At 40.1% G+C, this 24,143-nt stretch overlaps 1 pseudogene; it reads left to right on the top strand.

Annotated features, from left to right (window-relative positions):
- The first annotated feature begins 18,404 nt into the window (after positions 1–18,404).
- Positions 18,405–24,143, top strand: part of LOC125415359 (protein FAM13C pseudogene) — a 37,887-nt pseudogene continuing 32,148 nt past the window's right edge.

Raw genomic sequence — 24,143 nt, forward strand, 5'->3', positions numbered from 1 at the left:
AATATTGTCAATGTCTAATCTCCAAATTATATGCTCAAGGTAAAGTACTTCTATTTCTTTTCTCCTTATGATGGCCTTTGTAGAAATACAACATTCTGTGGGACATTCACATCGCTGAACCCCCTGATTCCACTTTTACAGAATAGGTTGTTAAGGCTCCCAACCAGCTGAAAACCTCACTAGATCTATGAAGTAAGTGATGAGTATTAGTCTCCATTTTGACATGTGCTGGAGGACATACAGAGCTGGTTCACTGCAAAGAAATGAACCATAGGTGAAAATGTGACTTGTGCTGCTGCTCAGCGTCTACAGAGAAAGGCACCTTTTTCTTTTGATTTGGTTTTCAACACAGGGACTTCCCTGGGTAACCACTACGGCTGTCCAAGAACTCCCTCTCTCTGAAGATCAGGCTTGCCTTGAACTCACAGATGTTCCCCTGACTCTGCCTTCCAAGTGCTGGGATTAAAGGCTAAGTAAGCCACAGCTGCCTGGCAAAAAGTATGTTCCTAAGGAAGCTGAAGATGGAAGGGCTCTGCTCCTATCATGTGCACTGGGAAGAGCAAGATCGTATGTGCGAAGACCGCATATATAGCTCCTTAGTAATGTCTCCATATTTAAAAATTCTTGGTATTTGTACCTCAATATTTTCATATAACTTGACAAAAACAAGTCGTATGGATTTTAAGTCAAATCCCAAAGACATTCTTGTACCAGAATCAGATGAATATTTGGGGAAAATCTGTCCATATGTTTAGATCTCATTGTTTTTGTCTAAGAGATCCTAGAACACACTTAGACATAAAGAACGGCTATGTACAGTAACAATTAACTCAAGTGACATATTTTTTCATATATCTTTTACAGAACACAGGGCAGAAGAAAGTCCTGCCAACAAACTGCCAGGGATATTGAAGATTTGGTGCATCCGTTATTGAGGAATGAGTCAGCATAGAAAAGATAACACAGCAGAGGAACACAATATGCAGAGACAGCACTATCTTTTCTATTCTGTTTTGGAGGAAGGAGTTTAGAAGTAGAAATTGAATTTTATTTGCATCGATTCACTGTTTTCTGAGTATTTTTGAAGATACATTATTCTTCTGTGTTGACACGAGTTCAGAAATAAAAGGCCTTGAAATAGATTACAAGATGAATATATCTATTTGGAAATGAACCTAGCAAGCACACATGTGAGGTAGCAAAGGAAAGCTAGCTCAAAAAGTTTTGCCTTCTCAACTCGCTTTTCTCCATGCCCTGTTATAGCTCAGCCCGTCGGGAGAATTGTGAGGAACGGTAGAATATATAGAATATATGTAGAGAGTTATCACAACTGAAGGACAAGGTGGCCATATGGAATACTCACTGAGTTCCAATTTACCAATTTTAGAACAATGTTTCCATGGATTTTTGACACTGTAGTACTTCTGACTTGCTCTACCCGTAGGCTGAGCCTCTTCTATTGGCTAGAAGACAAATACAACCTTTCAAATTGAACAAATGAATGCGGAGCAACCACCCATGGTATACTGACACTGAATCTAGGGATCTTGGAGTTTAGAGTATCTAGCCTGCTGTTGCTTTCTCAATGTATTAAATGATGTGTTTAAGTGGACTATAGTGCAGTAACTCATTAGGCATTTTATATACAATTAACCCACGTTAGAATCTATGCTAGATCAAAGACCTAATAATTCTCTGACTAACAGCAATGTCTATATACTGATTCATTTTTCCTAAAATGTTACATTCTTCCTAGACAGTGACTATCATCCCAAAATCATTTTCCCATAAACACTCTCTTAATCTCTCAGTTAGTGACCTTGGGTGTGTACAACTCTCTTTTCCTACACTTCTGTTCCTGCAATTATATCTGCGTTTTTTTTTAAAAAATTTTAAGTCAGATGTGGTGACATATGCCTTTAATCCCAGCACTCAGGAGGCAGAGGCAGGTCTCTGAGTTCAGGACCAGCCTGGTTTACAGAGAAAGTTCCAGAACAGCCAGGACTACACATAGAAACCCTGTCTTGACAGAACAAAACAAAAGTTTTCTAGTTCAACCTAAGATGCTAGTTACAGATCATCTTTTAATTCTGAACCTAGGCCGGGCTCATTTAACCCATTCCCTTCACTGATTTTAAGGTACCACCCACTTTCACCTGTCCTCTGCCAGAAGAAAGCACTATAAATCTAGTACTTCAGCATCTTTGAAGTATTTTTCTTTTGACCTCTACTAACTATTGATCATCCACCACTGAAATATTGTTTAATAGTACCTTCTGTATTTATTCATTTGAGCTTTATCATAAAGGCATAATTCCAGTACCAGTATTCTCATTTTGCTGATGAGTAACTGAGGCACATCCAAGTTAATCAACCAGTCTAAGACGGAGCTGAAAGTTGAGGCTGCACATTCTGCATCCAGAATATGTGTGTTCATGTATAAACTATTGGAGAAGCTGTTTCATCTATAGTTTCCATATTGATATTGGTAACATAAACTTCATCATCTATGAAAACAAGAGCTTGGGTTCAAGCTCACAACTAAAGGGTCTGCCTAGCATGTTTGGTGCCCCGGGTTCAATTTTCAGCAAAACAAGAAGTTCAGTAACTCTATAAAGGGCTTGACTTCATATGACAACATTGTTTTGTTCTATTTCATAAAGGTTTAGTTGTTTAATTACAAAAATATAAAACGAGCCAATAAGTAGAAATCACTAGTAGATCTACCTTAAAAACAGATAAGAATCATTATACCACTTCATTAAGATGTCTCTATATATGGGTGTGGCTTAAGTGTATATGGTTCCCATAGACTCATGTGTTTGAATGCTTGGTCCATAGGGGGTGGCATATAGGAGGTGTGGCCTTGTTGGAGTAGGTGTGGTCTTGTTAGAAAGGAAGTATGTCAAGGTGGCTGCTTTGAGGTTTCAGAATCTCAAGCAAGATCTCAGATATATTTTTGCTGCTACCTGTAGATCAAGATATGGAATTTTCAGTTCCTTCTCAAGCACCATGTTTGCCTGTATGCTGCCATTCTTTCTGCTATGACTACAAGGAACTAAGCCTCTGAACTGTAAGCCAACCCTAATTAAATGCTTTTTCTTATAAGAGTTTCCATGGTCTTGGCGTTTCATCACAGCAATAGGAACTCTACGATAGAAGTTGGTACCAGGGACTTAGATGTTTCTGTGATAGGTCTGATCATGTTTTTCTTTGGAGAAATGTGGTCATTGAAAAAGTAATTGAATGTGTTAAGTGGGGCTTGATGGGCCATCCTAGTAGGGACATGAAGACAATGATGCTGACGGTGATTTTATCGGTTGGGGCCTGGTTCAAGAGGTTTCGGAGGAGAAGAAGTTTGGTATGTGGCCTGGAGACTATTTGTGATATATTGGTGAACAATGTGGCTGTTTTTTGTCCTTGCCCAGATGAGGCTATTTTGAAGAATTTTGGATTGGATGCACTGGCAGAAGAAATCTGTCTTGTGGTTACTTGTGTCACTGTTAGGAAGATCTATCATAAAAAAGAGCAAGCTGGGTGAGGAAAAATATAAAATGTACAATTAGAGGAGAAAGGGGGTACCAGGAAGTAAAATGGAGCTAAGTCCTGTATTCAAGGAGATAAATGAATTAAAGAAAAGCCTGCTATTAAATGGAATAAAGGGAATGGTGGCCTCATGTCAAGATCTAACCCAGATAAGCTTCCACCTTGTGGTCAAGACTCCACCCAGAGAAACTTCCAATGTGTGAAAAGGAATTAAAGAAAAGCTTTGGTCCAGGTACGGTGATGCATGCCTTTAATCCCAGCACTCAGAAGCCAGAAACTTGTGGTTTTATAAATTCAAGGCCAGCCTGGCTACAGAGTGGGTTCCAGGACAGTCAAGCTTAGGCAGTGAAGAAAACCATCAAAAACAGAGAGTTGGTGAAGATGTAATTCAACAAGCAGGGCATGTTCCAGCCTCAGCAAGCAGCAGAACTTGGAAGCCTTGTCCGTGTTGGTCTGGAGTTAAGGGCAGAAGAAAGCAACTATGGAATTTACCTCTGGGACCAAGGAAAGCCGCTGTGGCAAGGCATGTGGCAGGGGGTTCCCAGCATGGGACCTAGAGAGGCCATTTTGTGAAACTGTGAAGGTAAATCCTGGATTACCTTGGAGGCCCCAAAATGTTGGAGGTGCCAGAGCCATGGGAAACCTACCGAGGAAAACTGCTAACAGGGAGTGAAACCAGCCAGAGAGAAAGAAGTGTGTTGCTGTCAACAAAGATGGACCAGTTGAAGATCTGTAGAGTGCTTTGATATCAGAGCTGCAGAGTTTGGAGTTTGCCCAGTGGGGTTTTGGTCTTGCTGTGGTCCAGTATTTCCTCACTATGCTCCCTTCCCTACCTTCCTGTATTTTGGAACACTAATGAATATCCTGTGCCATTATATGGTGGAAGTATGTGATCTGCTTTTTTATTTTTATTTTACAGGGGATTATAGTTAAGAGATTGCATGAATCTCAAAATAAACTTTCAACTTTGGACTTTGAAACATTATTGAGACTGTGATAGACTATGGGGACTTTTGAAGTTGAACAAAATATATTTTCCATTATGTTATGACTTTAAGCCTATGGAGGGCAGGAAGTAGTTGGTGATTTGAATAAGCATCGCTACAATAGACTCATGTGTTTGAATGCTTGACAGTATTAGAGATGTGTCCACATCGGAATAGGTGTGGTCCTGTTGGAGGAGGTATGTCACTAGGGGCTAGATTTGAGGTTTCAGAAGTTCAAGTTAGGCCTAATGTATCAGTTTTTTCCTGTAGCCTGTGGATGAAGATGTAGAACTCTCAGCTCCTTCTCTGGCACCCTGTCTGCCTGCATGCTGCCCTGTTTCTTGCCATGATGATAATGGACTAAACCTTCAAAACTGTAAGCCAGCCCCAAGTAAATGCTATTCCTTATAAGAGTTGCCATAGACATGTTGTCTCTTCACAGCAATAGAAACTCTAACTGATACAATGGAGTTTATGTACCCAAGGATTGACATAAGATGGTTAATTGTATGACAATAGAAAAAGTTACCATGATGTGCCAACCTCAGAATTTTTCTTGTTTATGCATTTATGATATTTTCTTGTTTCTCTTTTTCAGTTGTTTCACCCTGCAGGTGTCCAGATAAGCTGGGCATGAACTAGCAGTCTCACTGACCAATCGGAACAGGGAGTAGAGGGTTAAATTGAAAGCTGAATTCAGTTCTTGTCTCTATCCATTCTACCGAGAAGGACTTTTGGAATAAACAGGAATGGGTTCAAATCCTCACCTCACTACTTATTGGATCCCAGTCTATTTCCTTATCTTTGTGATGAGGATAATATGACCAGCCTCGCAGGGCTGTTGTGAGGATAAAGTGACCTATTGTGTATAAAGTATTCAAAGCAGGGCCTGGCACGATCCCAGGATGTAGAGATGTTTAATAGCTGTCATTATGTAACCCTGCTGGAGAGATTAAATGTTCAACCTCTGAAATCAGGCAGTCTAGGATGCGTTCGTGAATCTCCCCCTTCCATGCTGTGTTAGACAACTTACTTAACCTCACTGAGCCTCCGTGTTTGCATCTGAAAGAAAATAAGTCAATTTTAGTGGAGTTTTTTATTTTAATTTTGTCTCTGCCTATCACCTCAGCATGGCAATATCCTCTAGATGTTTACTTTCCTACTGTACACTCAAAATTTAATAAAAGGAATATAGACTTCTGGGGCATTAGTAGGAGTGATTTAGAAATATTTTTTTGTAATACAGATGTCTTGTACCCATGAACATAGTACAAATTTTACCAGGGCTAGACAATTTGTTTAATTTAAAAAAAAAAGTCAAGGATTCACATTACCTAGCTTTGCTAGCTCTGCCACTATATGACAAATTATAACTCTCTCTCTCTCTCTCTCTCTCTCTCTCTCTCTCTCTCTTTCTCTCTCTGTTTCTGCCTCACACATTCTCCCTCCTGTTTTCTTAATTCTAAAATGAAACTCCAAAGCAGTACATAGCTCATCATGAGCCAACACCTAGGAAGTGCTTACTACAATACTCCATGTACAATGAATGTCAGTAACTGTTACTCCTTCAGAAATGACTAGAACCCTTGGTTGGCTCTTAGAGAATAAAGACTCTCACTCACCAATTTACAACCTGGAATCTTTCATAACTGACGTAGGAATAGCATCCTTTTAGAGATACTCTGTGACTGAAGCAGACATACATGGTGATGCAGAATCACAAACGAAGATAGAAATGAGATTTTAAAAAAGTGCTGGGAAAAGAGATGCAAACTTTGCATCAAAAGATCCCAATTTAGGCCAGTGAGATCATCCAGCCGGTCCAGGTGCTTGTTGCTCTGTACCTGATCCCTTGACTTTGATCCTTGGAACACACATGATGGAAGGAGAGAATCAACTCCTCTGAGTTGTCATCTGACCTCCACACCCGACCTGACTCATTCTGTAGCACACATGCACAGACACACATACACACACATGAATTCACACATGCGCAAGCGCAGGTAAGCACATCCTCTAATATATGTATATAACCAAATTACAGTGCTTCTTCTAAATGCAGGCAGAGGTGTTATATTAGTGTTTGTAGGCTTTGTTTTTAAATTTTAGCAGCTTTTCTTCCCCTTATCTCATCAGGATAATGTCCTATATCTATCTTCAAACACTTAATAAGGTAAGCTGTCTTGTGAAATTCACATACCTTTACTGAGAATTAATACATCTGAAAATTGAGCACAATAAACCCTTTTGGAAATGCCAGAACAGAATTAGAACACCAAGAAAAAGGTGTGTTAAATCACTATGTGCCAAGAACAAAATGTTTCTTGGTCATCACAGGTGCTGTTAAATTTTTAACAGATCTTTGCCCCTATACAGCTTAGATGAAAAATGAACTTTTACCTTGGGAATTTCTAGAATCATCTGCTTAAGATCTGGACCTGGTCAGAACGGAAAGAAACTCCCAGGCCCTTAATTGAACTTGGTGCCGGGGTCCAAACAGTAACACTCACACTTAAACTTGGGTGCCTGTTAAAATAGGTGGCATTACTAATCAACCCGGTGGTGGCTACCCGCTGCCCAGAACACGGATAATTAAGTTCAAGGGCCATTTTTCTCCCGAGGGTTTGCTATTTCATAGCCAATTACCAGGGCAGCTTCACCCCACTTTGAACTTTGTGGAAAGTAAGGGCAGCATATGCATCTGCGGCCTCAATAGCTTCCCTGTAGTTCCTGCCATCAACTCTATTCATCTGTTTCTAAAGGAGTGTCAGCATCCACCTGCCTTTTCGTATTTAACTCCTTCATTTAGAAAGAAGCAGCAGGAAATTTGAACCAAGAGCTATTTTTATCTTTATAATGGCAAAAGCAATTTTAACACTATATCCCCTCTGTAATCTGCATTTTTTACAATCTGCTATATTTTAAAATATCAAACTCAGGAATGAATGTGCCCCCTCTCAGACGCTAACATGCTTCCTAATGCATTTTTTTTTCCTAATTAGAATGGTGCTCAGTTAAGAGCAAGACAGTTAATGTTCTTGGTCCCTAAACCGAATACAAATTCTACCAAAGAGAGGTCAGTTTTCCTAAAGGAAGTGCAGTTTTATTATGGCATGAGTTTGTTTGAAAAGGGATGATTACTAAATTGTACCAACCATACTGCTAGAATTAAAGAAGACATGTGGTACAAGGATAAGCCTGTACTTCTCCATCCAGTGGCATACAGAGCAGGCTGTCCCAGGCCTACTGTCTGCGAGAGTGGCTGCACAAGGACAGTGGGGAGAAAAGATGGGAGATGAGTGTATAAGTGACAGATTCCGCTCTCTATTCCTATTGGTGGACTCGGCATCTCTGCTCACACTCAAGCACACACGTACACCTTCTCTCTCCTCTCTTCTCTCCCCTGTCTCTTCAGCTCCTGAAATACCTCCTAGAATCATTCCCTATATTACAAACCCAGAGAACATCTCTTTATCTTCAGAACATCTTTTCAAGGCCTTTTGAAGACCAGGAACGACTTTCACAAAAGAAAAACCAACTTGGAGGTGAAAGGGAGACTCATATAATGCTATCTTCAGAATGCAGCTTCAGGCATTCCCTCCTTCACATTTTTCCCGTTTGTTGCTCTGTACAAGAGTTTATGGAACTTGACCTTATGTGCAATTTGCCTCGGGAACCTATTGAAATGCAAGCAATCCCTACTGGGATCCCAGTTGAAAAGATTGCTACAGATGCATGAAGCATATTTTTTAAGATCAGCATGGTTGATTCTAATCTTCTCTGTCTCCCCGAATAAGCTGTCTATTCTCCAAGGCCAGAGATACCATCTCATAATTCTACAGAGCCTCAACATGTCAAAATCATAATTGGAATACCTTAAATGCTTCTGGATTAACTGATGAATTCTCATAAAAGGCTGATTAAAACTACAGAAGCCAGCATGGCGTACGACTGGTATCCCTTAGAGGCTGTGGAATGTGGAATAAGCTATTCATCGTCTCTAAACTTCCATTTCCTCTTCTGTAACACAGTAAGGCAACTCTGAAGACCATATAAAGTAACTCTTGAAAGCAGCATGCACAGCACTTGATACAAAGTAGAGTCTCCAAAAAGTAAACTTCTGCATTGTCTTACATTCCCCAGGATAAGGATTGAAAGCGATCTGCTAAAACTTCTGAAAATGGCTGCTTGAATGTTTTGCTCCTTTCCTAGAATTTTCTGGAAATTTCTGAAAGTCATATATTTGTTTCCTTCTTATAGTGAATAAAGCAAATTTAGCATGGTGAAAAGGTCCCTAGAACTTGTAATCAGACACCCTACATTCACAATTTTGTTAGCATTCCTAATGCCTGCAGCCCCTCTACTATTATCTATATTGTAGAGATATAAAATAAAACAAAGAAGATAAATATCATTTATTAAACTTACCCTGAAAGTTTCAGGTATCCTTGTGAAAAATATCTTTATTTTTCCGTTGCCTATCCATTTCTACTTTCCTTTCTATAGAATCCCATGTTATTTTCACAGAAGTAGATTTCTGGGACTTGTAATGATTTGACAGCACTTCAACCAGAACTTTCCACTGAATTAGACATCGACCAGAATCTAGTTTAGGTACTGATGCTTGCTTGTATCACTTTCTTCCTTCCTTCGTTCCTTCATTCCTTTCTTTCTTTCTTTCTTTCTTTCTTTCTTTCTTTCTTTCTTCTTTTAGGTGTTTTGAAGGGAAATAAATCATTTCAAAATGGCATATAAGAGAGTAATGCAAAACATATCCTTCTAACGTTGTAATTTTACTGTTTCCTCAGTAGCTATAGTTTTAATCAGAAATTTAAATAACATTATATATTTGTGCAGGTGATAATATTTTTAGTCCTTTTAACTTCGCAGTAGGCAAGCGTTCTCTGATCCTAAGTTGAAAAGTTTTAAAATAGTGCAGGTTGAAGCACATGTACCCTTTTTTATGTTTGCTTTTTTAATTTCAAAACCCCAAATCATAGAATATTTGACAAGAGTGTACATTTCTATAACTTGTTCCTACTATAGACTTTAAATAAAATCCATAGTTTCCCATATTAAGACAGATGTGTGAGGTGCAATATCTGATTCTATTTTCAATGGCAAGGAAGAAAGTGATAAAGTTGACTTAGGTTTCAGACAACCTAGTTTTAGGCACTATAGCTTTTGTCTGGTGTCATCCTTCATGGAGAATGAGTTCAGCTCCTCATGTTCTAGTAGACCTCCAACACATTTCAGGTTGCTATGATAGTGCTTTCCTCATGCACTCCTGTCTTGATCCAGGTTGCCTGGGAAACAGACTCTGAGGATAAAGTTAACCTCTAGTCGGATTACTTGGGATGGGGGCAGGGAGTATGCTCTCAATAGCATTGCTACTGAGTGACTTATAATGGCATATGAGTTCGTAAAAGGAAAAAGCCTTGTTTACAGTTTGGGAAAGATCTAGTAACCGAAGAGTTCACAGCTTCTTTCCCTATCACTTTTACTTTTTGAGAAAAAAAAAAAAACGAAGTCAGATAGTATGCGCATGTAGACTTTGCTGAAAGACAGATAATCAAAACTGTGGGAGTCTGATTTGGGGGATGCGCTGCTCCTGGCACCGCCTAAGTTTCAGCATCTTCTCTTTTTCAACAAAGGATCCCCTGTGGAAATCTTAATATCTCGAACCTACTAATATAGGACTACCTTTAAGGAGGGAATGGGACTGGGAAGACAAAAAGTATATGTGTTTTCAATAGAGATTTCAGGCCATCGGAAAGAAGCTAAGCTGGCTCTTTAGGGTTATTCTGAACAAGGCAAGGGGTGGGGAATCTGGCTTTTGAAAAACTGTATCAAGCAGTTATCTAATACAGCCTGGCCTAAGAAGGGGACAAATTTAAGCACCTTTTGATAAAATGGAAATCCCTAGAGGTCAAATAATTTATACCTTTTCACACTTGTATAAATGAATGCCTTATTTATTATATTAGGAGTAAACCACTAGGCTTATACACATAGCCCAATCATGGTAATTACCTACTTATACACAGTAAATTAATATAAAGTGTGGTGTCTTAAAACAATGATGATTTGTTGTCCATCAGAAATTGTGTGTATTATGACATAGAAAGAACATAGTAGGGTCTGACGCCAAAACTCAGATTCAAGATTGGTTGTTAAAAATCATCAGAAAATTCACTCAAGCCTTTGTCTTCAGTTTTGCTACCTGATACTGTTGACCAACGGTGTAGACTATTTATTTGACCAAGCTCTAGTTAGTCTCCTGTGAAGTCTCTTCTCAAGTAGACTTCTGTAGGGTTTTTTGTTTTGTTTTGTTTCTTGTTTGTTGTTGTTGTTGTTGGCTTCTGTGTTCAACTCTACACCATCCAATTAGAGTGAGAATCCGAGAATCCTGTTGAGTCAGGTTGTATAGCAAGTGTTCGCTTTTGCTAGCTCATCAAATTCATTTCCCATATTTAGATCTGATAACCCTTGCTGATCTTTGGGGGTGGGGGAAACTGTTGAGTCAGTTTGGCAAAGAATTGTCCTATCTATCTCTTAGCAAATTTACACATCCACTTTGCTCTTTATCTATTCATATCTAGCACTTCCTTGGAGCTGAGACTTATAAGGACCTTACTCTCTTTAAAATGCATCAAGAATACCATTTTTCTTCAACTCCAGAACATTGGCATGTAGCTCCTCTAAGTAGTTTAGGTTTGATCAGAGTATGGTGACTGTGTTCCATTGACAAGGGGTGAAGAGTAGAGTGGCAGAGAGATAAAAATGGGAAGAAGAGGAGGAGAGGTAAAATAATACAGGAAGAAAGAGGAAAGGAGTGGAGAGAGGAAGGAAAAAAGAGGACTGGCAGAACTATTAAAATCTATCCTCCAGAGTCACCTGTGCTTTGTCCAATGCTTCATGGCCATCCATTGAGGCAGTTAAGAGGGATGAAACCCTCCCGTTACTCAATGTAAAAATAACAAGAGCATCTTTAGAATGTACTTTAGAACCAGCCAGTCATGAAAGGGGCACCTAGATTGAACAACTAGGCAGTTGTTTATTCTATTGCTTATGGTCACTTAAATTCACTAACTTTGCATATTAGAAACAGTTTCACTAGATGTGATGACTAATCTTAGCTATCAACTGGACTATATCTGGAATCAACTAAAAATTTATCTCAAAATCATAGCTAATACTAATGTTTCTTCTCATCTACTCCTTGTTATTTTATGCATCCTTACCTGGCACTTATAGTATCCAAAGTAATTGAGTTGGTGGAATGACCCAGACTCTCATGTTCTGATATTCTAGCCCCTCGTCAAATAGACATTTACAAGAATACAGCGATGTTTAATCTATTCATCATCCATAGCTGGGAAACAACCTTTCCTAGATGGCCATCCTCAATCTAGTGCCATTTGGTCTTATGTTGCTTTATCTTAATTGTCACCTAATTGGACTTAGAATCACTGAGATTATACCTGTAAGGATGTTTCCAGAAAGGATTAACTCAAGAAAGAAGACACCCTGATGGGAACAACAACATTCCAAGTGTTGGTAACCTAGACTGAATAAAAGGGGAGCAAAAGAAGAAGCTGGATAAGCACCACCATTCCTCTTTCTTTGCATCCTCATGAACTGAAATGTTAGCTGTTGTTGGAGGTCGCTGTTTTTTCCCCAGCTGCCCAGACCATGAAATAATCACTCAGAAACTGTATTAATTAAATCACTGCTTGGCCAATCACTTAAGCGTATTGCTCGCTAGCTCTTGTATCTTTGGTTAACGTTAACCCATTTCCAGTATTTTATATTTTACCATGAGGCTGGTGGCCTACTGGCAAGATTCCAGCTGGCAGCTTGTGTCTTTCCCCTCTGGCAGCTACATGGCATCTCATGACTCTACCTTCTTTCTCCCAACATTCAGTTTAGTTTTTCCCCCACCTAGCTCTATTCTGCCCTACTATAGGCCCAAAGAAGTTTCTTTATTAATCAATGATAAACATAGCATACAGAGGGGAATCCTATGTCAGTAAGCAATTGGCCTCCTAATACCATAGACAGAACCCATTCCCACCACTATGCTTTCTCCATCACATAGTTTCCCTGAACTATGAGTAAATATAAGTCTTTTCTTCCCCACATATTACTTCTTGCGATGTGTTTAGTCTCATACCAATGGGAAAAATCACTAATACAAAGCATATTCTTTAGTCCAATGGTATTTTGACATTGCTGTCCATTCTTCATCTAATAAGGATTTAGTCCATGGTTTTGAGCTTTCATTTCTAAAAGTCTAAATACCACATAAAGTTGGATTGAATGAATTTACTAAATTTCTCTTATTAATATCTCTTTTGTTATAAGAACCAATGTCCCTTAGGGCGGGTGAGGAAAAGTTTCATGCCTTTCCACTTCTACAGCGTCCACTCCTAAAGATTTGTCCCTTTCCCTAGAATTCTCTGTACTCTTATGTTTTCCTTTGCAGACCCCCAACTAGCAGGCTTAGTCATCAGTCCAAGAAACTGTGTATATTCTCACCTTAGGTTATTTCTCTCCACGTGAGATATATACATGTAAGCATACTCTAACTCTGCCTTTAACTGGTACCTCTTTAGGCAACAGCAGTTCATGTTCACTTTGTATCCACGTAACAGCCAAACCCACTTTGCTTCCCCCTAACACCTCTATTTGCTTCTCATAGGGAATGTTTTCCCACCATTCTGATGTGAGCTGTGGCGCCAATATAACACTAGTAAGTATAGCATGTAGTTCAGAGCCATCAATTCATGCAGCTCACTTGGTCATGCTCATGATCAACCTAAAATGCACTGTGTCCAAAATTAAGATAGAGTATTTAAGCCCACCCCAACCACACACATGAGAGACCATTTTAGTTTTCCATTACTACTGGATTGGTGTTCCTATTGGGCATGCTGTAAATCTAACACTGCTCCTCTTTTTCTTTTCTTTTTTTGTTTTTTGTTTTTGTGTTTCCTTCAGTACTAGAGTTGAGCCCAGGGTATTATGTTTGCGAGGCAAGTACTTTCCCACTGAAAGAAACATCAAACCCGTATTTGTTGCTGTTTTGTTTTGCTTTTATTTGTTTTGAGACTTGGTCTCACTTTGTAGCTCAGGTTGGCCTATAACTCAGCTTCCTGAGTACTATAATCACAGGTGTATACCACTATATCTAATTCCAAATTTTGTTTTGACTTTGGAGATATATCCAGTATCATTAAGTCTGTGGAGTCAAATGCTAGATGAACCAAAACTGTCTCCACCAGAGACATATGCTGTCTTCAGAGTTCAAAGGGACTCACAAAACACTTTGTTTTCTTTGTTGTGGTAGAGCAAGCAAGATGTAGCAACTTGCTGTCAACTTGGAAGGGGACATTCCAGTATTGAACAGGGAATCACTAAAAAGAAAAGTCCAAGGAAAACAGGCCTCTGAGACTTTATATCCTACCTTGCACCTTCTGTGATGTCCGTATCTTCATACAGTGTTTGATAGACTTGCCGCGTCCCCTGCTTTCTCACTAATAATATGTCATTTATAGATTGGATCAATATGGAGTTCTGTAGGCCTTCAAAATGGCCTAGCTTTCCTCAGATCACATAAGGACTGTGTGAGAAGGTTAACATAGCCTTGAGTAGGAGTCTAAATTTTGCTGTCACTTGCCCCACATTAATGCAAACTTCTTTTGAGCCTCCTTCTTGATAAGAATGGATTAAAAACTTATTTGTCATATCGATGACCACATGCCATGTACCTAAACTGATGCAAACATGCTTCAGTATGATTGTAGCTACAGCTAGACTCAGTTTACCAGAGTCCACTATAATCCTTCAGCATGCAATGATTTCTTTTAGGGAGAAAACTGCTAAATTAGTGAGTATATCATGAGAACTCGCAACTTTTTTGCTGTGGGATAATGCTTTTGTACACTGTGAAAAATTGTCATTCATACTGGTTTAATAAAACACTTTCAGTAGCCAGGCAGGAAGTATAGGTGAGACAACCAGACTAGGAAAATTCTGGAAAGAGGAAAGTCAGAGAGTCAGTCACCAGCTAGATGCAGAGGAAGCAATATGAGAATGCCTTATTGAGAAAAGGTACCAAGCCATGTGGCTAAACATAGACAAGAATTATGGGTGAATTTAAGTCATAAGAACTAGTTAGTAATTAGTCTGAGAAATAGGCCAAACACTTTATAATTAATATAAGCTTCTGTGTGTTTCTTTGGGATTAAATGGCTGCAGGACCAGGAGGAACAGAAACTACCTTCTACACTCTTGCATTCTTCAAAGTTCTTAGAGAGGCATCAGTTTCTAACATTCTTCAGAGGTACCATTTCATTTGCTGTTTCAACTGAACTTAGGGAGAAGGAAAGGAGAAAATGATTAAGGCCTTGTATTTAGCCCTCCCCCTGTGGTAGTACTTACACCCATTCTAATTAGAAAATTTGACGTTGGGGTGAGAGCTACAAAGGAGATTTCACAAATACAGACCTACTCTGATTTCAATTTACGCCAGGGCTCCATTTGTTACTGACCTAGCAGAAGGATCATGACAAGACATCTTCCATCCAGGAGTCATTATCAACTGACCCTAACAAATTTCTAGTACTTGTACAGTTTGTCTTCCCAATGGTTGGTTTCCCAAATGGATGATCTTAAGTTCTTTCAGAGTGAAAGTGAAGGAACCTCCGCAGGTTTTCTGCTTGCTTTACTTTTGGATATTCCATAAGCCCAGAGACAAAAAAAAATAGACAAGAGAAAATTTCTCATTAAGGAGGCTATCTTTTCTCAGCATTATCCAGGAATTTGGGGGGTAATGTCAGTTTAAAAAATTGTTTGATTCCCATTTATATTACTCCCCGAATATCATGTTCTATTAATAATCCCCATAGCTCTTTGCAGAGCAGCAGTCCTTGCTGTTTACTACAGTAGTCACACATACCTTTCCCTGATAAAAAACATTACTAACATACAATCTCTATTATTACCAGAACTCCTTATTACCTTTGCTATCAAGTAGCCAAGTTCTTCATCAGCATCTCCTACCACCAATCTTAGTCAGTATAGAGAAGTCAGTAAACTTCTCCATAATGATGCTGTCCTTCTCACAAGCACATTCTAGTGGTTTAGTAAAATGACCAATTTCTCAGTCTTCCTGTGGAAAGTGTTTGGCTGGTGTGTTTTTCAGGATTTCAATGTATACTCTTTCCCTACTCAAACAATTCTGGAGACCTCTGATCCCTTTTTCTACCACCTTCTGTGAAATTACTGATAGTAATTTTTACTTCATAGTATTCTGAGGAATACTTTCCCCAACTTATTATGAGTCATCCTGATGGCATTTTAGCACTATCCTTCCAGCGTTCCTGGCAAGTTAAGTTGTATAGTAAAGGAGTGTTGACCTTTCTTACATTACTAAACTCTCATTTCCCCATTTACCGTATGGATTTGTTCTGTTACTCCTGGTCTGGCATATTTAGAATCCAGTCCATTATATACTCTCCTGACTCCCATTAATAAATATTGACTAGGTCCTTCAGTTCAGTTGGTATGCATTCCATTTTTATTTTAAAACACTCAGTGATTTCTCAACTATGAAATTCTATGGTTATAGCAAAAACTAAATGGTATATAAGGGTAGACTTTTGGAGCACAGGAATAGCTACAGTATCTTCTAGCTTGAGAATAGCATGGGACTTTAACAAGGAAGACTAAACCACGTTTGCAGATCAAGAGAATCCAGGAGAATTAAAGAAATTGAAATATTAAACTCCATTGACCCAATGCCTCAGGTACCTCTGCCCAATCAGTACCCTGACCTTCACACAGCTGATTCTCTAGAAGTTGAAGATTTCACCTTCAGCGTATCTGTGAGGTCCTTATAAATAAATCTTAGCTTCATCTTGGCTTCTGGTAAGAAGACACCAGAATCTTTTTATATACTGCCAAAGATATTTGACATTCCTGCTCTACCTGTATTCCGCTGTCTTTGTCCAAGGCATTGGTGGCACCTAGCCAAAGCCATTAAGTTTTCTTGTGTTTATAGTTACTACTTCATTCAAATATTCAACCATAAAAAGTACTCTCACCACCAAGGTAATCCCTGCCTCTGAAAACCTATCCCAGGTTCCCACTAATAGTCTAATTCACTGTTACAGAGTGCTGAAAGCTGTTAATATTCCACTTACTACCAGAATAATGGGTTTCATTCTCAGCTGGCTTATAGGTAATCCAATTCCAAAATCATAGTTTTGGCTGATCCTCATAAACTAATTCCTAGAATCCAGCCATTAGGAGATATATCTGAAATAAGAACTTTGGGGGGTATTTAGTGGGTATAATTATGTCTTCACAAAAATCAAACTTCTCAAGGAACTGAGAAATAAATTGGATTCAGGGAAGTCTTGAACAGTCACACAACTCCTACAGAGATTTCAGGTAGTACCACAGTGTCCTTAGGTTTGGCATAGCCTTGCAAAGTTTCTCTGATAGTTGGAGAAATATTTTATAGTTGATTTAAATGTTCAACAATTTACATACGTATTGAAAAATTTCTACTACAAGATCTTCTCTTACGGTTGATCTATGTTTAGGAGTACTTCTTATGTAGCAGTAATCTAATCATTTATGTAACAGTATTAATGGCATATCATTGTATATCAACAAGTAGGTGTAATACAGAATTAAGATAAAGGTTAGTATATTAGTGGTTTTCTTGGGAGGAAGTTTTTAAACAATAAATAATTTCTTGTTATTGTCATGTACCATTGCTCTCTTAAAAACTTGGCAGAAGTAGAGGGGTAAATTCAATCTTAGAAGAGTAATCAAAGAAAAAATACTGGGATAAAGTTGCAGTATTGTCTTTATGGAACTTAATACTCCTTAAAGACCTTTAAATTGGTCATAGGGCCATTGCCTCCTCATCCCTCACACGTAGCAGGCAGAAGAGCTGACCGAGCACCTCTCCAACTACAAAACTAGAGAAAGCAGACTCTGCATCTTGCTTAGGCATAAAAGTGGAGCTGACCCTGTTGATCGGAACATGAGTGAGGTGGCCCCATCTCTTATCTGCCATGTGGTGCCTGTGTCAAATGGGAGAGTTGGACTTGAGGTCATGAGAACAAGTGAGCTGCAGCACTAGGGAGAACAGGCCCTGCACCTCACTTGGGCAACCCAGTAGAACTGACCTTGCTAGTGATGGTGTGCGTGAGTCAACCCCAAAAGCACAAGCTTGGGAGACCTAACCCCACTTCCTCTCTGTCATGCAGCAAGGGGGAGAGCTGCCCCCTTGTCCCTTGCCCCTTACTGTCTACAGCACTCAGAAGAATAGGCCCAACACCTCACTTGGGCACAACAGTGTGCTAACCCTGCTGGTGGGGGCTCAAGTGAGCCTGCCCTAAGGTCGTGAGAGTGGGAGAGTGGGCCTTGCACCCCTTGTTTGCCATGTGGTGGTGAAAGAAAGGTAACGATACCCTCCCCCACCCTTTGTCACCTGCAGCAGGCAAGAGAGCTGATCCTGCCCCTCACCAGTTGCATCAGTAGAGAGAGAGGGCCCTGCACCTCACCAGGGCAATATAGTACAACTGATTCTGTTGACAGAGGCATGGGTCAACCAGCCCCAAGAACATGAGCTTGAGTGATAGAGTCCTGCCCCTCATTTACTGTATAGTGGCATGGGCAAGGAATAGAAGCCTCCCATGTCCTTCCAGGTCTGTGGCAGGTGAAAGAGCTGCCCCTAATGACACTAGAGCAAGAGAGCTCTCCCTGCCTCTCACCAACTATAGTACTGGGCAGAATGGCCCCAACACCTCACCTAGGCAACACAGTAGAGCTGGCCTTAGTGGTGTAGGTATGAACAAACTGACCCCCAAGAACATGGGAGCAGAAGATGTGGCCCTACCCATTGATGCTTACTACATAGGGTAAGCTAGCCAGAGCAGTACTGGAGAGCTCATCTTGGTGTTGAGGATGAAGGAGAGCTGGAGAGCTGACCAACCAAGCAATCACCCAGGCCCAGAACCAGTGCTACGAATTGGCCCATCCCATCATCCACTCTATGATCTGCTAGAGTGCATGAAGGGTCCAGTCCTGCAAATTTGAAGTTGTGGTATCTCCATGACAAAGGACAATAACAGGATATCCAAGAGAAGGCCCAGTGAGGACCCAGTATTGAAGATGGAGCAAAAACTAGAAATCTCAAACTAGATGAATGATTCATGAAATAAACATGTGGGGGTAATAATACAGGAATAAAGAATACACTGTGTGACTCACTGGGTCACACGACAGCTTCCACAGTGAGATTTTTTTTTCTTTTAAAATGTATCTTGTTTTATCTTGGGGTTAGGGGTTGCAAGGGTTGAGGGTGGATGGGAACAGACAGAGAGAAGAGTGGGATTGAGATACATGTCATAAAATCCACAAAGAATCAATAAAAAGTTAAACTTGGAAAAAAGAAATATTAACTCAGTACATGAAACTATAAGTTAAGATTTCAATATTTTTTTTCCTTGAGAAAAAATTGGGTCATAGGGATAATAGTAACAGCCTTTGGCCTGCTGTAGAAGTAAAGATATTTTTTATCAGTAGTGAAGTTCAAATATCTTTTGTCATGTGGCATACTGACATAGAGGAAATATTCACTTTGAAACAGAAGCATATCCATATCCATGTTATGCTTCACCTGCGCTTTGTTCCCCAAAGGCCCATATACTGGGAGCTACATGCCCCGTGTGATGGTGCCAAGGTGATAGGGAAGCCTATGGAAAAGTGGCAGTCGCCCATTCTCATGAATATATTATGATTCTCAGGAGAGGGTTAGGCACCCTATGGCTGGATTGGTTCTCATGAAGGCAAGTCTTTGCACAGCGAGTGTTTACCCTGTGTGATTGGATATGTCAGCCTGAGACTGCTCCTCTTTTATTAGCATATTGTGACAGCTAGAGAATTTCTGCAAATGTACCAGTGCTATACTTCTTAGAGCCTCCAGTCAGCAGAAAAGTGAGCCAAATTAGCTTCATGTATATACAATATTCAGTGTCCAGTATTTTGTTATAGCAATACAAAATGGTTTAAGACAATATCTAATACTGATTAGATATTTATTATAATTTATTTTTTGCATTAATCCTATGTTTAACAGTACTCATGCAGCAGTAGCTTATTCATGTATTTAATGGTATCAATGGCATAGCTATTATATGTAAAGAACTAGGGGGCATTTAAGAAGTATACACAATCTTCAAGAAAAATGCATTCTAGAAAATGTATGGGATTCTCAAAGAATAAACATTTTATTTAAAATAATAATAAAATGAATGTTCCAAAAAAGAAAAGTTCACTCTAGGAAGGATTTGGAGAGATATCGTGTACAGAATAAGAAATTTTCAAGAGCTATAAATGATGGCACATTAACAAAATACAAGTATGTGGCTGAATATAAAAAGGAGAGGAAAGACTTTGGAGGAAGAAGTTCATTGAAACTGAGAGCACAGTACAGTGAGGAAATAAGCCAGGAGGAGATGGGGGGTCAGTGGGTAGCAAACTTCAAATAGCCCCCAAAGAACAACTAGCATGAAGCCCCTGAGCTAAGTGTGAGCTTGGCATGACCAGCAATCAAGAAGGCAGATAGTTCAGACAAGTTAACACTGGAGACTGTGCGTATTGAAGATTACACTGTCCTGGAAGCCATAGCAAATAATTTAGCTTATACTTAAAGACAATGGGAAGACAGCACCACACTCTGAGCAGGGCAATGGTAAATGCAATGTTAGAAAAGAGTAACTCTGGAAGCTTTGTAAGAGAGACTACACAGAGTCAAGATATGAACAGGAGTGCCAGTCAGAAAAGTATAGTAGGCTCAGAAAGTGGCTAGAGATAACAGAATGGAGATCCTGATGACTCATCAGACCTGGGGTATATTTTGAAAGTGAAGTGAAAAGAATTTACTGATAGGCTAGATGGAAGATGTGGTAGGACTTGAATCAGCTTATAGCTAGGGTAAACGTAGCAAGTCATAATTTAAAAATATGTTGATTGCAGAAATAACTTACTGGAAGCCAAATCACCAAAGTCCCATTATGTGCTCCCATCTCTCTCTCTCTCTCTCTCTCTCTCTCTCTCTCTCTCTCTCTCTCTTTCTCTCTCTCTCTCTTTCTCTCTCTCTCTCTTCTGTCAGTGCACACATGTGTGCATGTGTGTGTGTGTGTGTGTGTGTGTGTGTGTGTGTGTGTTCAATGGGACATACAGAAATGCAAAGATATAATTTTATTCACTGTTTGTCTCTGCTAGGCCACAGGCAATGTGTTCTGTTTTCATCGACTGTATGAGAGGTCTTCACTTTCACTTTTTCAGAATTGCTCCTGGGGCTTACACTCTGGCAAACATGAAGGCACCTCATCTCTTTTTCTCAAACCCACTTGGTAGCTTCTGAAGTAATTTAATGTACATTACAATGCTTCAACAGAAAGCTGGGCCTGAGGCTATTGAACTCCTGGCACTAACTACACAGGTGGAAGAGATGAGCACGCATAACCCCGGCTGCATGTGGCTGAATATGCTGCACGATGAGCGCCCATAAGCCCAGCTGCATGTGGCTGGACACCCTGCCCTTTTGCACTTCGCAGGTGGGAGGCTGTTCTAAAAGCAAAGCTATCCCACAAGCCCTGGGCTGAAACAGAACTGATTTCCTTTGCGGAACCAGCCACAGAGAAAACCCTCATGTGTGCTCCCGGACTCAGTGTCAAGGGCTTGTCATGTGCTGACGCGAGCCGAGAAGGTACTGCTGGAGCCTTTGGGAATTCCAAAAAGCTGATGGGACGAAGTGTAGCGAAGCCAGAGGTTAAGTAAAGGTAGAGCTTTTCTCACAGTGAAAAGAAAATTATACGATTAATTATTTTTACCTTATCTGTTTAATCTTTTATTTATTCTTTGAAATTTGTACGCATACACAATGTGTTTTGATCATATACATGCCCCGTTTTCCTCATCTAACTCCCTTCTGCCCCCTTCCAACTTCATGCAGCTTTCTTTTACCTCCCACTTAGTCCAGTTAGTGCCGCCTATATGAGGACTGTGCTTGCGGGAGACCATGGCCTCACCCTTAAAGGGAAGTGGCTCCCTTCCCTTAGCAGCCATTAACTATGTGAAGCTCCTCAGGTAGGAATAAGGTTATTGGACTTCTCTGTCCTATCCATGCTCACGTTTTGTCTGTCTTAAATCTGTGCAAGTCTTATGAAAGTAACCATAGCTACGGTGAGCTCATGAGTACAATGTCTATATTGTGTCCCTAAGACATTTTCCAGCAAGCACTCTTTCCCATCCTCTGGGTCTGACATTCTTTCTGCCCCTTCTCCTGCTTCTGCCCCCAAGTCCTTTGCTCCCTGGATTCTCTCTCTCTCTCTCTCTCTCTCTCTCTCTCTCTCTCTCTCTCTTTGTGTGTGTGTGTGTGTGTGTGTGTGTGTGTGTGTGTGTGTGTGTGATATGTGTGTATGTGGGGGGATATGTGTGTGGGGATATATGTGTGTGATATATGTGTATGTGGGATATATGTGGGGGGATATGTATATGGGGGGATATGTGTGTATGTGATATGTGGGGGGATATGTATGTGTGCGTGTGTAGGGGGATGTGTGTGTGTGTATGGTGTGTGATATGTGTGTGTGTATATGTGTGTCCTATTTACGGCTGAACACTCACAGTCACATATTCACATATTCCCTGGAGTTTGACCAGTCATGAGCCTGTGTATTAACCACTGCCCATTACAAAAAGAAGCTTCACAGATAAGGTTAATAACAGTATGGATCCATGGGAATAGACATATATTTAGAGAACAATTTGGCAAAAATGACTACTTAGGAAAATGAGTATTTTATAGTGCCAGGCATGAATTTCCACCTATGAAGCATGCTGCAAATCGAACCAGAAAGTCACTGGCTGCATCCATAATAGTTATGGCCTACATAAAGGTCAGTAGTGACCTCACATACACAGTGCTGAAGAAGGCCATTGTTGTCTTTTCATATATATTTCACACACACACACACACACACACACACACACACACACACACACACACTTTCTGTTACTCTCCAGAACCCTGACTAATACATGTGAGAAAGATATATTAAAGAATGGGTGAGCTGGGCAGTGGTGGCACACGTCTTTAACGCCAGCACTCGGGAGGCAGAGGCGGGCAGAGATCTGTGAGTTCAAGGCCAGCCTGGTCTACAAGAGCAAGCTCCAGGATAGGCTCCAAAGCTACAGAGAAACCCCCCACCCCTAAAAAAAGAATAGGTGATAGTAAAAAAAAAGAATAAAACAGAAGTAGAGAGAGTGGGTGTTAATAGGGGCAGAAGGTTAAAGAAGAGAGCAGACAAATGAAAGGAACAAGGGGATAAAATGAATAAATCAAAATGAAATGTGTATAAAAACATATAGAAACCTATCTTTCAACCAGATTAGAATATATAATCGGATGTGATAAAAAGAATTAAGGAAACACTGGAGCTCAAAGGTTTAAGTGGGGATACAGTTGGGTAGAAAAGGGGTGAGAAGTCATAGGTTATTCATTAAAAATCTCAATGCCAGGCATAGGATAGCTCCATTATGAGTTATTGGTCATGGAGGACCCAGTGGTCTCCAAAACAACACAGGCTATTGCTATTTCTCTAGCTTATCCACTATGACTAGATGTAAGACCCTGGTGCTGAGGGCATCATACACTGCAATTGCAACGTGTAGAGAAATAAATTTCAAACTGTAGTCAAATATCTTTCCTGGGTAGATTACACAGTGCTATGGCTGAACCTTTGTGTCATTCTCTGCTGAAATATTCTTTTTCAACGGGTCTGTGTCCCAGACCTGTTTTGCTCATTATCAGCAGGCAGACTGCCACCTGGACCACCTGGATAGGTCCACAAAAGGATTCTGGAATCAGGAACAAACAGAAAGACCCTAAATCATGCCCAGAGTCCGTCAGCTAAGTCGTGTTGTCAATAGTTGCCTCAGTAACACAACTTACAGTTTCAAGTCCTGTTTTTGAATTTGATCCCTGAATCCCTCACAGTCAGGCTGCAGTTTTACAGTATGAGTGGAGCATGCGCATCAGCAGAAGTGATAGCAACTAGATGGAATAAACTAGTCAACTGCTTCAAATAGTTGCTTTGATTGCTATTTTTTTTTTACTCAGTCAACTTATCTTGTGTGTGTGTGTGTGTGTGTGTGTGTGTATGTGTGTGTGTTCCCACATGCACATGAGTGGGGTGCGGGCACATATGTGCACCTATGCATGAAGGTCAGAGGTCAACACTAAAGAGTCCTCCTCTATCACTCTCCCTTATAGGTTTTGTGACACAGTTTCTCTCTGAGTCTGAAACTCGTTGATTTAGGTAGACAATCTGGTCATTGAGCTCTGGATGTCTGCCTATCCCCAACCAACCAGTCCTATGGTTACAGGCAATTACATTTTATACAATTTTGTACAATTACCTTTTTATTCATGGATGTTAAGGATTTAAATTCAGGTCCTTTGGCTTGCATGGCAAGCATTTTACCAAACGAACAATCTCCCCATCTCTGCTCAGTTGC

The sequence above is a fragment of the Myodes glareolus genome, chromosome X (assembly GCF_982192425.1).
Source record: "Myodes glareolus chromosome X, mMyoGla1.1, whole genome shotgun sequence".
NCBI lineage: Eukaryota > Metazoa > Chordata > Mammalia > Rodentia > Cricetidae > Myodes > Myodes glareolus.